The sequence below is a fragment of the Triturus cristatus genome, chromosome 3_2, assembly GCF_964204655.1.
Source record: "Triturus cristatus chromosome 3_2, aTriCri1.1, whole genome shotgun sequence".
NCBI classification, from domain to species: domain Eukaryota; kingdom Metazoa; phylum Chordata; class Amphibia; order Caudata; family Salamandridae; genus Triturus; species Triturus cristatus.
In genome coordinates, this window is record NC_140584.1 from 377,018,724 (window position 1) to 377,031,219 (window position 12,496).

General features: G+C 40.1%; 1 protein-coding gene across 1 annotated transcript in view; it reads left to right on the forward strand.

The window, feature by feature from the left end:
- Positions 1 to 12,496, forward strand: part of EPHA10 (EPH receptor A10) — a 1,455,844-nt gene that overhangs the window by 1,392,444 nt on the left and 50,904 nt on the right. The gene's annotated exons all lie outside the window — the stretch shown is intronic.

Sequence of the window (12,496 nt, forward strand, 5' to 3'; positions counted from 1 at the left end):
ACTTACTGCATATCTACTCACTGGTTCTTAGGACTACAAACACATCTACTCATTCAACCATACAATCACTCACACATGCAGTCACTCATCAATACAACACTATCATGTACACACATACACCTACAAAGACACTCACACATGAGCACTTCTCCAGCGTTACTCACACACCTAGTCAGCCATGCAAAGAATCAATCACACTTCCATTTACTGACCTACAGAGTTATACACAAAACAGATCACGTATTCAAACAGAAGCAAACACATAATTACTCTCTCATACAATCACTGATACAAGTACACACTCATCTATACAGCCACTCTCACAATCACTGACTCTCACATATAGTCATTTATTTACTCCAACTCTCCATACACTGCCTTTTACATATGTAGTTACATGGACATGTACCACTGAGACATCCATTAACTCAGTAACACACCCATACACACACTGACCCACCCATACAGTTGTTTCCACATGCACTATTGAACCCAAACACACAGTGAATCAATCACTCAAACATGTATGCACAGAGTCACACACCTCTCACGCACCCACACACACACTCAGGCACCCATACATATACTCTGGCAACCAATCAATAACCCATATAGACACTCATGTAGCTACTAACCAACCCATGGAGGAGCTTATACAACAGCAGACAGACTGATACAGACATTCACACAGTTTAGTCACTAACCCATGCATTCAATAAGACATATGTAATAACTCACTTAAACAGTCAGTGACGCACGTACTAAATCCTCCATCCAGACACTAATACACCCACTCATTCTTCAATACACCTTGGCATATATATATAATACATATTTAAATTTTATAGAAACACACATTCACTGGATGATGTCATCAGTGATGTCATCAGTGATATCATCAGTGATATCATCAGTGATGTCACTGACCATGTCATGAATAATGTAATATGTGACGTCATCAGCAGTGCATTGCGGGGGTGCGAATTATAGTTAGCTGAACTAACTAGAACGGGGGAATTTCTATGGTTTTGTACGAGTGAAATGTCCAACTAACTATAACGTCCCTGAAACCTATGTTTTTTTCAGTGAATATATATATATATATAAAATATGGATATGTATACAAACGAAACACACACTCATGCATACAAGAACGCGAAATGAACCGCTCCAGCTGATGGTCATGCAACAAGTATTTTATTTCAGCAGACAGTTCATCACTCATTTTGCCCTCAAACAAGTCTTGATCACATGACATACAAAGTGGTAACTTCCTGTTTAAATGTGAAAGCACATGAAAAGCGAAAATAGACTTCAAATGGTCACCGTTGAGTGGGTAGAACCAAAATACTGATGGATGCACCAAATCACATAATATCCAAAGAACTTATATTAAAAAATAAATTCAAAAATTCAAAAAAAGCCAGTAGATCATTTGGTACTGATATCATAATGCATTTGCATAGAGTACCACAAGTTGGTTATCGCACTCTCAATTTAGAGATTGACATACTGGCTGAGTATAAACATCTGAAAGTACTACATTTAACAAAATTCCTGCAGCTAAGTTTGGTTCAATAGCCACAATATCCATTATTTCCTTTGGATACATTACGTGGCGATGCCTGTGCACAAGCCACGGCCCACCAGGCTGGGCGTTTTTAGCATTGTAGGGTTGGAGAAGCGATATAAATGCATCCATATATGCAAAACAGAGCGTGATTGTTATTGACAGGACTGAAGTATTCGGTCAGTCGAAGGTGGAACTATTTAGGTAAGCCGATTTCACTGTGTATTACCCATTGTGGGTTTAATAATCTTGATTGCAAGTTGAATGTATATACATAAAAGAAGTCGGTATGGTCATACGCCAAGCATAGAAAATTACACCAAAGATGGCGGCCAAAATAAGGTATATTACCAGAATGGCGCAGTGCTCTCATTGCCTCCCTGTCATCATCCAATAGGAATTTTTATGGATAATTCAAAAGCACGTTATCCAATCATGTGTGTACTTTGCAGTAAATGAGAAAGGCATGGACCCGAACCATGTCTTGCTGAAATAAACGATGGAATCAAGAATGTGCCTGTGCGTCCCCATAATTTATCCCTTTCTCAGGGAGACTGTTGAATATAGAACGTAAGTCCATCCTCACGAATGGTGAACCCACCTAAACAAGAGTTGGACAGTTTATAGGATGGAGATTGTATATGGACTGTTTGGGGATGACTGCCAGAACAACCATGTTTTGAGCGAATAACTCATGGGAGTCATGGACAGTGATTTCAGATTAGTGGCTGTTTTTGGCAGTGTGCCAGAACCACCACATTTGGATGAAGGACCCATGGGAATCATGGATTAGTGACTTGATCTGCGGCTATAGTGAGCGGCATAGTTTACAATGATGAACAACCGATTGTAACTGCATGGGGAATAGCTGATTGGGACTGGCAGGATTGAGCTCCTAGTGCCCGGAGAGAGATAATGACTAACTTTAACAGCTGTGCCGGTGGGAGACGGGAGAGCCACTCATAACAGAGCATGAGTTTTACTGAGAGGACTGAAGTATTCAGCCGGTCAATGGTGGAACTATTTACGTATGCTGACTTCACTGTGTATTACCCATTGTGGGTTTAATAATCTTGATTGCAACGTGAATGTATAAACCTGAAAGAGTCTGCATGATGATACACTAAACATAGTGCATTACACCCAAGATGGCGGGCCAAAATAAAGTATTTTTCCAGGATGGCACAGTTCTCTCATTGCCTTCTTGTCACCATCCAATAGGAATGTTTATGGATACTTTAAGCACATTGTGCAATAATTTGTGTACTTTTCAGCTTTTGAGAAAGGCATGGAACTGAAAAGCGTCTTGCTCAGATAACCAATGTTTTTAAGAATGTGCCTGTGAGTTCCCACCATTTGTACTTTCCCATGGGAGACTGTTTGTTGAATACATAATGATATAGAATACAAAAAATATTGAATAATTATTTTATCATTTTAAAGTATAATCATAAACTTCATAAACAAAAATTACGTTTTTAAACTTTTAGTAAAATTAAAAATAATTTACATTGATTAAACACATAACAGTTACCTAAATTTTGAAAATATAAAATAATTTTTTTATAGTTAAATATTTATTATTTATAAATAAATATATATTCTGAATTATTAACTCATTTCATACATATTTACTTGGACGAGTTAATGTGCTGGAGCAACACATTCCTTTCAGCTAAATTGTGTAATGTGTAGTACGTTCAGTTTGCATACTTTTCCCGATCCAGAATCCAGATCTAGGTTTATTTTTACGATAACTGGATTCCTTAATATAGTTACGTAAGACCATATTTTTTCTCAGCCTGGCCCTAATGAAATTCACACCTTGTGAGCCTGGCTGAGGGAATAATGTAATGTGCTGTACCAGATAGTAGATCAATAGCCTTAGAAAACAGTATGCCCTTTTCAAGGGAATTAAGAAACCTCTGGTGGAGGAAGGGGCTGGAATATCCATAGCCATCAGCAGCAGCTGCCTGATAAATAGGGGAGGGGAGTTCGCGCTGAGGGCAATGAAGAACTGCCATACTTATTGTTAGACCTGACTCCCTTGGATGGTAGCCCCCACCAAATCTTTTGTCTTCACCCCTCCAGTTTTGCTGAATTCGTTTTTGTTGGCTTTAGTACTCTGTGTACTTTACTGCTGCTAACCAGTGCTAAAGTGCATATGCTCTCTCAATAAAACATGCTGCAATCGGCCTACACCTAATTAGTACATTCAGTTTATGTGTCAGACCCTAGTTAATGATCCTACATGTTCCAATGGCCTGTATGTTATATGCTACTAATTGGCGTACAGCACTCATTGTGCCACCCACTTATCTAGCCTTTTAAAATAGGTCTCAGGCCTGCCAATGCAACCTGGAGCACAGTATTAAACTGCCATTTCGGCCAGGCAAAGTAAACCTTTTGCCGAGCCTAAGCTTACCTTTTTAATACTTGCTTGCCACCCTTCAGTTAGGCCCTTGTGGCTCTTAGGGCAGAGTGCACTGTATTTAAAATGTGGGACATGTAAATTTAAGTTTGACATGCCCTGGTAGAGAAAAATCCCTAAAGTCGGTCTCACTAATGTAAGTCTGATCTCCCATAGGATAACATTGGGTTATATTATTACACTTAATAAGTAAAAACTTAAGTTTGGGAGCAGATAGGAAAATCATGTTTATAATCAAATTAATTATAATTTAAAATCTTCTTTGAAGGTAAAGCTGCATTTTAAGTCACAATTCTGAAACTCTCACTTTTAGAAGGTTTGCCTTTTCTTATCCTAACCATTTGTGCCTTCTGCCAGTACCCTGGGTCAGATGACTGTGATTAGGTTAGCTTTTAGCCTTTCTGTATTCCTCCCAGCCATGAGACAAAGGGGATTCGGTTTTGTCAGGATGAGGCATCCTGCCATGATGGTTGGGTTGAATTTTTCCCAGCCCCTCTTAGGGGCAGATTTACGAACCCCATGCGCCACATTTGCGCCGCCGTTGCGTCACTTCTGTGACGCAGCGGCGGCCTAAACCATGCACCACGTTGTCCGCTATTTACAATGTGACGCATCTAGGGAGATGCGTCACGTTGTACAGCCCTGCGCCACATGAAACCTGCGTCAGGTTTCATGTGGGCGATCCGGCGCAGGGTGGGCGTTCCGGCACAGGAACGCCTCGGAAAAGTGTCTGAGTGAAATCTACAAGACTTTACTCAGTCACTTTTCTGACGCCGCTGCGTCAAAACCTTGCGCCTGCTTGAAGCAGGGGTAAGGCCCCATGTTGAGGATAGGGCAGGTTGAAACAGTGCTGGAGTTGGGTCGCGCCCGCGACACAACTCTAGCACTGCGCCAACCTTACGCCGGCAGATGCGACACGCATCTGTTTATCCTTGCGCCTTGATGCGCCGCATTGTAAATGCGGTGCATATGTGGTGGCGCAAGGGTAAACTTGTGTCACGCAACTTTCCTGGCGCTTCCCTGCTGATTTGCAGGGATGCACCAGGAAACGTAAATCTGCCCCTTAGTGTTTTTCACCAGGTTGATCTAACCAGTCTGGAGAAAACCATTCTTAAAGAGACATTCTCTTCTTGAATTTTTTGTTTCTCTTTGTCCCTTTGGATATACCCCGCACCTATTATTCCGCTTCCCCAGTTTTATTTTCCCAGTGCCTGTTTCCCACCTGGTACTGCCTCGCTCCTTCTAAGACTTCTGCACCCTTTTTTCAAATAGACATATACATGTTGGACCAAAGCATACAATTTGCATGAAAAAAGATTCACAGTCATTTTGACATTTTTTCACAATGAAGGTTTGTCAGCCTGATTTCGGCAGACTGAGTGACTTCATTATGGAAATTCTTCAAAACGATGGAACTTCATTCAGATTTCATAATTCAACTTAAGAACTAGGAGCACCAGAACCTGCACTTGTTTCGCGCTGCAGTAGTTTAAATCATGTAAACTCACTGTCTATTCAGCAAAATATAGTATTTAATTGCAGCAGAAGTGAATGAAGGGTGATCCATCAGATTGTGGTGAATGCCATAGTTTTCATCTCGTGTTGTTCTTTTCTCTGGTGCGAAATGCCACCGTCTCCCGAGGGAGCTTTACGCAGCATGCTCCCGTTTGCATCGTCCGGCATCCACCATTCTTCCCGTAAAAGATGCTCCCTTTCTGCAGCTAACTGGGACAGATATTTGCAATGCCTTGAGCGTCTTTTTATGTGTTTCACTTTCTCTTCTGAAAATATGCAATTAAACAAAAGCGTATGACAAGATAGGTAACAAATGCATCTCTTCACCTGTTTCCTTTGCTAATTGATTTGACAAATAGAGCTGTGAGATTTTTCATTCCTCAGCTCTTTGTTGCGGCCTTGGAGAGATGATAACGAAGCCTCTGTTTAGGTTTAAGCTAGGCAGACAAGGTCAAAAAGTCAGACCTATTAGCTTTGCCACTAGAAAAGCTAGCCTCATTGCTTTGCCAACCCTTGCTGTCTCCTTAATGTACTATCTTTATATTGCTGGCCAGTTCTTTTTCCAATATGGTGTTGGTTATATGTTTATCATTGCATGTTCTCGCCATCATTTCTTCAATTGTCTCATCTCAGATAGTCTTGTCAGAGTTGTTTTCTGGTGAAGCAATGCCCCTGATGTGAAGCATTCATAGTTGGGTGTATGTAGGTGTATCTGCTACATATTCACAAACGCTATAATGCAGAAAAGCTATTTTTACCAATATTGCACATGCACTTAGTGTAATTTCTGGCATGATTGCTGATGTGGACATTTATATGTATCAGGTTTGGCAATTTCTTTAAAATTTCTGCTTACATCTTCAGCACAGCTTCAATTAAAAAAACTCCTCAATCAAATACAACTCCCTGCATGGTACTGTATATTCAAATGATGTCCTATGATAGCATATGTGCAGCATGTCTTCAATTGTTTGCATACCAATGTAGTGACCCCTGCGTAGCCTTTTTTCATAGCTGCCAGCTTCCTGGAAGTCTCTCTCTGGCACTGATTAGTAGGCTAATAGTACCAGTGCTTAATTTGTAAAGGAATGAGAGCCGGTGCCCAAATCTCTGCTCAGAAGCCCTCAGCCCCTGCAATTAATTGTCAGCGTGCCAAATACCAAGGCTGTGTAGCCTTGACTCCACGTCATGCCTCTTTAATCCAACACTAGTCACTCCCAGCACATTCATCTCTCACTTGCGAGTTTCTTCTTTCTCCCTTGGTGAAGTTTTTTCTGTCTTTCTCTTCCCCCGTTTTTCCCCTTTGTGTGTTTATTCCTCTCTTGCTCTTTGTATATGTCTGATGTGGAAAATAGGTGCTGGTCACCGAAATATAAGTGCTGGTGGCCCTCACCGGCAACCAGCGGCTCAAATTAAGAAAAGGGTAGCACCCTGTGAACCCTTCTGGCTGTTCCTTCAGGCACCCCACTTGTGTATTTTTCTGGACAGTTGGGGTGTTTGATTGACCAGCCACCTTCCCCAGAAGCAGGTGACGAGTCTATGCTTCCTCTTTATTGGATGATTAGGAAAACCAGGGGAGCAATTGGATATCTATGCACATTCATACTATGGAAGGTGGTGAAAGAGCTGGGCCCACAAGTTCTAGATCTGTTCTAGACTCACAATCTGATTGTTCTTTTTAGCAACATTAATGTGTGGGGGGTAGAAAATTTGTTTTTATTGTCCAAATAATTCTACAGAAGAGTTTTTAGATTCATAGTAACCACAGATAACTATGTACTGTTAGTTCATTTATTACAAAGCCAAAATTAACTGAACATAAAGACACCTCAAGATGAAAGTGTACAAGTACATTGGAATTAGCAAGAAGCCAAATCTGCGCAGCGAGCGCAATCTATGAAGCATAAACAGAACAATTAGTTCAAGAAATAGAATGCAAAGGATCAAAGAGCATGAGTCCAAATTTCCCTTCATCGAGGGTTGATAAAAATATAGCATTAGTCTATCCCTACACTAACACTAACATGGCATCTCTACTTTAGCGTTCTCAGAAGAGGAGTAAAATAAATAGGTGCCAACATGTCGAGTCTTCCTAAGAAGTCTCCCCACATCAATAGGTCAAGCAGCATGCAGCTACAGAGCTCGTACTAAGAGATTCTTTGCATAAGGCAGAGAGGGAAGTAGTGGGCGACTTTCCCTACTTGTATAAAATACAGATACATTTCCCAAGAGGCCTTGTGAAGAGTCATGCCATGCACTCCTTGCACGAACCCATAGGTAGGTTTCCACTGCACAGCGATTCTCCTGAACTGCAACATTACTGACCTTGATTCCCAGGCCTTCTCCAGTGTGAACCACAACAATTTCTTTTATCTACATAAGACATGATGTATTCCTTCTCTCCTGGCCTGGCTAAGAAAACAAAGACATTATTCTTACTAGTAAGGACGCTTCTTCCACCTGCAACACACACCTGAGAAAGAGCAAATCCACAGCGTGCATGAAATTCAAACTGTTAATTCTAAACAAGAGCTTCCAGGGAGAAACACATTTCAATCCTATAAATTCAGCTAACATACATGGCACTTGAGTTTTACACATCTGCATAAGAATGAGGCGCTTTCAGTTAATATAACACGTTCCATAAGCACGTTAGATACATGAATAATTGTCAGCTGCACAACACAAATTCTTCACATTAACGTTTTCATCTAGTTACATATACCTTCTAGGTTATTTGTTCCATGTTCCATTCAACTAGCCTAAAATACATCTCTTTTCATGTTATTACATCTCAATTTCTAACCCTCAATATCACAACGACAAAGGATTAAATGTGGATGCGGACTACACAAGTGATTATAATGCACCCCTACAAATAAAATATGCTTTCCGCTACATCATTGGTTTTGGAAATGCATACTCTATTAACAAGTTGTAGCAGTGGCAACACCAAATTAACACCTCTTGTTCTGTGAGTGGCGTGCATGTATTTTGAGTGTGTACATAGGGTTGGTAGGTGCTTGTGCATTGTAACCCTTTCATAGTATTTCTGTTCTACTAATGGTGGCATACATTGTTTGTTTTTTCAACCCCTCAAAATGACTAATCTCACAAATAATTGTAAACGGCTTTGCCTTTCTTCTTTATATTGCTAAACATTTAACAAACTTAGGGCCTGATTTGGGGTTTAGCTGGCAGGGTACTCCATTGCAAAAGTGACACAGTACCCTTTCCGCCAAACTCTAGGTCTACCTGCCTCATTTAGGGACAGGTAGACCATAACTGTTCTGTAAACTGAGCCCCCGCCGACTCCATCATAGTAGCACTTCCTCCATCAGCCCCATGGAGTAGGTGCCACCTGAGCAAGGACTTTCCACCACCTGCTCTACTTAGTGATGACTGTGTAAAGTACTTATTCCAGTCTGTCATTGCCAGGAAAACCTGATGGTAAGGGTCCGGAAAGAAACAATAATGATCCCCACACCCTGGAAGGAAATTACTGCTGTGTGGGGACCATTAGATTTTTGTTTTTCAAAAACAAACTCCTGCTTTGAAAGTTTGTTTATGAAAAACGAAAAAACCTTTTGATAGTTTTGACAGCTGGCCTTCATTGCTGGTGGCACCGTCTAGCAACATTTCCTGCAATGACAGATCATGGTGGTTCCTGTCAATATAGAGAGTTATCCAAAGAATCATTGGAGAATTCAAAATTTTGCAGTTGGAGGTCCCTCATGATAGCAGAGGTATTGTCTTCAACCACTCCGATCCCCCTAACTATAAATAAGGCCAGGAGGGGCCTGTGCAGGTAACAGCGGTGGGGTGAGGGGGGAACTCGACAGATGACAATGGAAAATTAAATAAATGATTCATTTTCCCTCTTCCCCATCTGTTGAGACCCCCCACCCCGCCTCACCACTCTTACCTGCATGGACCACTCCTGAATAAGGCCCGTAGTTTATGCATGCTATCAATATGCATTTCTATCTTTTCTCATTAATAACAACTTTATTAGTTCTTTCACTAGATACTAATTACACCAAATAATACTGAGAAATGGCCAAATAAGTATTCACCGTTTTTCTTATTAATGGCATGAAGCCAGCCTCATTAATAATTTTCGTGAATTGCAAATAAGGTAAATAATTGGTTTATTTGATATTTCCATCATCATTTAAAGGGTGAAAGCACAGAACTTGGCCTGCCTTTAGCATGTCTTCAGCAGGAGTTGAGCAGATGGACACACGTCAGTGTCATATATTTGATGCATGAAATAATGCAAAGCGACATGTCTTACGGCCTCATTAACCTGTTCTTTGCTTAGTTATTCACAATTTGCAAGATCCCAATGAGGGTCCTGTGAGTGTTGTTTTTTTGGCCCTTCTTCCAGCCGTTCTCTTTTTGTTGTAAGTGGAGGAGAGGGCTCTGGGTCCCTCCCAATTTTCTGGATGCAGAACTTATGTGCCTTTTGCCTGCAAGCTTATGTTATTATTATCTTTCGTTTTACATTGCCTGTAGAGCTTCAGTCCTAAGCCAGGATATTGATGTGAGGTATCCCGACGTTCCACAACTGTAGTACATCTTTTGTTCTTAAGATCCATCGATATGAATTAAACTTTTCTACCCTGTCTTCGCAAAAAGTCAGCTTTACAGCCAAGATGTACTGCTTTGTTTCAGTTTCCATGTGGACAAACATATTTAGGAGCAGTGTTAATAGACGAGATTTGGCTCAAGTTGTGTGGGGTGCTGGAAATCCTTTTCTTTATAACTTTGAACCCTCCTCATCATGTAAATTGGAAGGGGTAACGGCGAATAGCCACAGAAAGCCAGAATCTTTGTTTGACCAGTTTCCCCTTCCAACGGCACAATTGTGGTCTCTTATTTCTAAATATTTTTAATATCAAATAATATCAAATTATAGTGTTTTACTTTAGAAGCCCAGTTGTTTGTATTGTCATAAAATTAATAAAACACGCTGTATTATGAAATTCATTCAATGCACACACTCTCTCTACTTCTCTCTACTCCTCATGTACCGATATCAATATGTATGTAGTCTTGTATCTAAAATGGCGCTTTGTTTCTGCATTACAATCCTATCTCCGAAAAATGAATAACATCACACTTTCTTGCAGATACAGGTTTCGCAACAGTGAATTTACAAGAACGTCAACACAGCCTTTCAGTGGTCATAATACGAGAAAACCAACATCATCAGAGCATCTTTTTAGTACATTTTTTTCTTCTATGTTGCCATTCATAAGTTCGTACATGAAGATAACTGCACTGTTCAGGCCTTCTTCTCAAGCAGATAAAGGGCTTTCAAATTCTCCTATATTTTCCTCTCTTTGTAAAACTTTATTAGTTTGATTGATCCGCTGACAATCCATCCTGTCACTAAATATTTTAAATGAGCACTTATATCTTTCATACTTCTAAAATGTCTTACTGATATGCAAACTTGAGCATCCAATGTGGCTTTCACTCATCACAGAGTTAGATCTTCATTGCATCCTTGTACAATTGCCTTAATCAGTTTTTTTTCTTTTTAAATGATACAAAAATATTACCAATGATGAGGCATCGTGTGTACCTTTTCTGGACTCACCAAGTGGATCTAACCCCAATGATAAATGATATCAGGAATGTCAGATCATTGGTTGAATGATACAGAAGTATATGTGGGCAGTGCAAGTAGTGAAAAGATGGTGTAAATGCAGCATTTGAGAACGTGTGATGCCTACCACATTCTGTTTCTATCCCTCAAACTGAGTGCCACAAGTTTTCACCTGAATGGTACTTGATTTATGTAACATAGTTAGGCCTCACAGCCTTTTGGTGGTTTCCCCCAAACATGTGCCTGCTTACCTCCTTTTTTTGCTGTATTTGTTTTGTTGGCATGAGGACTCTGAGCACTTTATCACTGCTGACCAGTGCTAAAGTGCATGTGCTTCTCCCATTAAGCATGGGCTAATTGATGTATCCTTAATTGGCACATTTAATTTACCTGTCTGTCCCTAGTACAATGCACAGGGCCTGTAAAATAAATGCCACTAGTGGGCAGGCTGCGCTGATTGTGCCACTCACACAAGTAGCACTTAAACATGTCTCAGTCCTGCCACTGCAGAGCCTGTGTGGGCACTTACACTGCCATGTCGACTTGGCATTTAAAACCCCTTGCCAAGCCCTATTACACAGACTTCAACCCTAAAATAAACACTAGGTAGCCCCTAGGGCAGTGTGCCTTGTAACTAAAAGGTAGGACATGTACTTTTAAGTTTTGCACTTCCTGGTAGAGAAATACACCTAAATTTGTTTTTTTACCACTATGAGGCCTACCCCTCTCATAAGTTAACATTGGGAATTCCTTATCACACTTTTCAGCTGTAATTCCTGATTGAGAAGGAGTAGCTCTATCATGTTTAATATGATTGGAATGTTAATGATAAATCCTCTTTTCTGGAAAAGTTGGATTTAACATTAATATTTAAAAAATGCCACTTTTAGGAAAGATGTATCTGTTCTTAAAGCTCTGTGTTCCTGCAGCCTACTCTCATATCACAAACATTGTTATGGTAAAGAATGTACAATTAAAATCAACAGTCAATAGAAAAAAAAGACTTGCACTAAGGATGTTTCCTCGGAAAAAAGAAAGAAAAAGAACCTATGATCCAAAGCATAACCCCTGGTAAAGCATGTGTTTTTGCACCATCCTACATAACTATTGTTATCTCCTTATGAGAAGAAAATTATTTACGTTATGTTTATTTTATTTGTGTGGTCTGAAATGATCCGGTACTGTACAATTTTAACCAATTCATTGCTTTGATTAAAACCACTCTCTGCTGCATATTGTATTTGTACGAGATCGTATCAGGAAAATGCATTTTGGACATGTTATCAATTTTAGTCAATTTATATTTTCGGAGTTAATCATACCCTAATGTTTTTTTAAACAATATTTACATATAGACATAAGC